The following is a 3,664-nucleotide window of genomic DNA, read 5'->3' on the forward strand; positions in this document are numbered from 1 at the left end:
CCCCCGCCCCGCGGGCCCCTGGACGGCGGCCCCGGCCCCCAGAGAGGTGCCACAGGTAACCCGCTTCCGAGAGTGCCACGAAGAGTCCCCTCCCACCCACGCCCCCTGAGTCACAATAAATCTCACATTTTCTGCCGGCTGCGAAGGAAGGATTGCAACGGTGAGGGGACGTGCATTTCAGCCGCGTGAAGTTTTCTTTCAAACTGGGATTTGTGGTGAGGCCGGGCGAAGGGAGCGGACTGCGATCCAGGCGCCCGACGCGAAGCTTCGGGATCGGCGTCCTGGCCCGAGTCGAGGTGTGCGCGTGGACCCACCCACTCGGGCTTCGCAATAAACTATGCGGTACAGTTTTCAGTAAACGGCACCGCTAGACCAGGACACGAATCAGGGTAGAGGGGTCCTTGGGAATGGATTAAGAAGGAAATTTAGGTCTGAAATGAAGCTCAACTATTACTGTTTGGAAAGTGCTTTACAGTGCAGGTTTAAAATTAAAGTGTTTACTTGCTTTTTCTCCCCCAGGCAGCTGCCACACCCACCAGAGTTCAAGGAGCAGGTGAGGTTCCAAAAGTTGTTAGGAGTAAGGTGTTGCCCATCAATATCATCAGTTACAGCTTTTATTATTTGAGAAGAACTTATATGGATCCTCGTGTTAAATGCATGTTCTTTCTACAAATGGTAGCGTTTAGCATCTTTCCTGACCACATTTGCAAAAAATGGGAATAGAGACTTCTATAATTAAAGGGAAAAGGAAAATGAAAGGAGCTGAAAATACTGAACTGCGTAGTCTGGGTGGCTTAAGTTTGAAAACACATGAAATTATCAGGACTGCCAAACAGCATTTCTGAGAAACCATATCGCAGATTGTGAAGAAAATCAATGCTGAAAGAGTAGGAGCAGGCACCATACTCCTACTCCTTTCAAGAATCCTAGAAATAGTTGCTGACGTGGTTCCACCTTCCCTCCCCACTGAGGAAGGAGAAATGATACATTGAAAATAAAATCACGATCCGTATCTTAAGCACCACTCTATGTCCGGGAAATTTTTGAGAATGTCTTTTCTTTAGGTTTTGAGATGGGTTGAGAGTTCATTAACATTGATACACACTAAATAATGGGTACCATATAACTTGTATAATACTAAATTGAGATTTAATGATGAATTACTTTTTAAAAGTTTGTTTCATACATTGTATTTATTAAACAACAATTGTGCCAGTATTAAATTATGGAAAATGATGCCATACAGCTAACGAGATTAACCGATTTGCAGTTCCTGAGAGTTATGCATGTTGGTAAAGCTAATTTTTGTTTAACCTGTCAATTATGTAAATAAAAGTAATTTTCCTCAAGTCATATTTGGGAAGACAACATACAATTCCACAAATCATTTTAATCATCCCAATAGGTAGCAAAAATTTTAATCAAGTTATCTTAGAAAAGTGGAATGTTGCTCATACTATATAAATTTCCAGTATATAAAAGGTAACATAACTTCTCTAAATTGCCATAAATCCCTCCCAAAAGCTAAGCCTAAGTGTTTAAGTATCTGCAAAGTTATGGAGGTTCTTAGTAAAGATAAATTAAAACATATTAAAAATTAAGAGGAACTATCTGGATAGTTTAAGCAATTTAATTATTTATTAGAAGAGGATCAATTGTGAAGTCTTAAGGAATCATCCTCAAGTTCCCCAAAGCTACCACTGTTGATAAAGTCTTTGCCCCCTGGCTGATTAGAGCTTAATTTAGCTCCCTTGAAAGACTATCCTTCTCCTGAGTTACTTTCATTGGCTCCCTAATCACCAGAGGCACACTCTCTCCCTCTAGTGGCTAAGCATAGTGGACACTATGTTTGGTACTCTTGTCTCCCCAAGAATGGGAAATTTGGGCAGATGGGCAATGGCTCCCAAATTTTAGAATGGCCAAAATCTCATGAGCACTGTGGGGATTAGACCATTTTGGGAAACTTGTTCCTCTTTTGAACATCTTATGTTGCTTTCCCATTTGCAGGTCATGATATAGCCAATTCACCTCAAAGAAGACAAGATTGTTTACATACTAAAATTAGGGGTTCTGTTTCATCCTCTGCACTTGAATATTCCTGGCTCTGAGACTGAGTTCCACTCATGGGAAGGAATGTTTGTATAAACTGTATTAATTCACATTGTTCACAATTTTTCTCAACAGTATTTTCATAGCAGTTAGAGAATATATTTCTGTTGCTGTACTATACTGTACACATTTTAAAAGCATAGTTAGACTATGCATAAAAATGTCCCACCAATGAAGTGCAATACTGTACTCTTTGCCTACTGTATCCAGTTGGATAGTTAAATCTCACCTTGGGGAGGGAGTGAGAAGGTGGGGAGAAACGTACCTGACCCCACCTCTTTTCACATAGCTGGGTCTTTCTGGTCCTTTCTGTACCATCCTATCAAAACTGCACCTTCCCTGGACCAACCTCTATGTTAACACCGTGCACATTTCCTTCATTATACAATTTGTAAATATTTTTTTCATTTGTTGAGCTTTTAAAAAACAAACTCCCTCACTAGAATGGCATCTTTTTAAGGGCAGAGATGATGCCTATCCTGCTAACACTTGTTTTCTCAGAACTGGCACAGTATTTGGCACGAGTTGGTACTCAATAAACATTTACTGAATGGATGAATATGGAGCTAATCACATACTCACCTAGTTTCCATGGGTTAAACTCTGTTTTCAAGGGACAAAAAGGGTAGAGTATCACAGATACATTCTCATTCCATAAAGAATCTGGTCCAATCTTGAATCACAAGTCATGTTACAAATATCTATAACAGATCAGCTCTGGCTTATGGACCATGTGAAGCATGTAGATGCCTTTGTACTTATAGTATAAATTTTACAAGTATAAATAGAAGTGATTACAATTGTATATTAATATAATTTTGAGTAAAATACATTTATGTGACCCCTCTGTTTCATAAACAAATTATTTCATGTTAATACCTGATAATTCAGGGACCAGGCTGACTATCAAGGAATGCAACCACTAAATGCAATTAGTAAAAGAAAAAAGTTTAAAAGGTGGTGTAGTTAAATGGTATATTATGAAATATTAGTTTTGTTTTCTTTAGATGGTTTATTTTATCTGTTTTAGGTTTAAAAACCCTAGTTGGCTTTTTAAAGAATTTAGATAAAAGTGTATTTTTGTTTGTTCAAGGAATTAACTCCACGTTTTTAACTTTTGCTTTTGTTCCTAGCAGAAGGTAGGAGGGGACAATTCAAAACATTGCAATACTTTCCTAATAACAAAAAAATTGGAGGCTAATTACATATTAATTTTTTTTTATTTAGATGGCATTATTGTGCTAGATATAGAATGTAATCATCCAGACTAGGTACCCTAAAATAACCTGAATCCCTGAAAAAGATTAACAAGCACACATAGGCACAATGTTTTAAAACTGATTACTTGTTTTATTTTTGTTAGATGTTACTCCCTTTGAAGTGATGTTCTCTTTTTAAGCAGGCTATGGAGCAATGTTCTCACTTTCTCCTGTCAACCTAGATTGGCACTATGAAGAAGCAAGGAAGCCAGAATTTGAACCATAGTTTCAAAAGAAGCATTCTAAGATACCAAATCCTGTCCATAAGTAAGGCATCTTAATACCGCCCAACTTTG

General features: G+C 38.3%; 1 protein-coding gene across 2 annotated transcripts in view; it reads right to left on the reverse strand.

Annotated features, from left to right (window-relative positions):
- The window catches only part of IKZF2 (IKAROS family zinc finger 2), a 144,285-nt gene extending 142,785 nt beyond the window's left edge, over positions 1-1,500 (reverse strand). The window contains exon 1 of one of the 2 annotated variants that reach the window (XM_015586723.2): positions 127-1,500. The gene's annotated coding sequence lies outside the window, so the exon portion shown is untranslated. The remainder of the gene's footprint in view (positions 1-126) is intronic. The other variant, XM_025044417.1, reaches the window with a different exon arrangement.
- Between the last annotated feature and the right edge of the window lie 2,164 nt (positions 1,501-3,664).

The sequence above is a fragment of the Pteropus alecto genome, unplaced genomic scaffold (genome assembly GCF_000325575.1).
Source record: "Pteropus alecto unplaced genomic scaffold, ASM32557v1 scaffold182, whole genome shotgun sequence".
NCBI classification, from domain to species: Eukaryota; Metazoa; Chordata; class Mammalia; order Chiroptera; family Pteropodidae; genus Pteropus; species Pteropus alecto.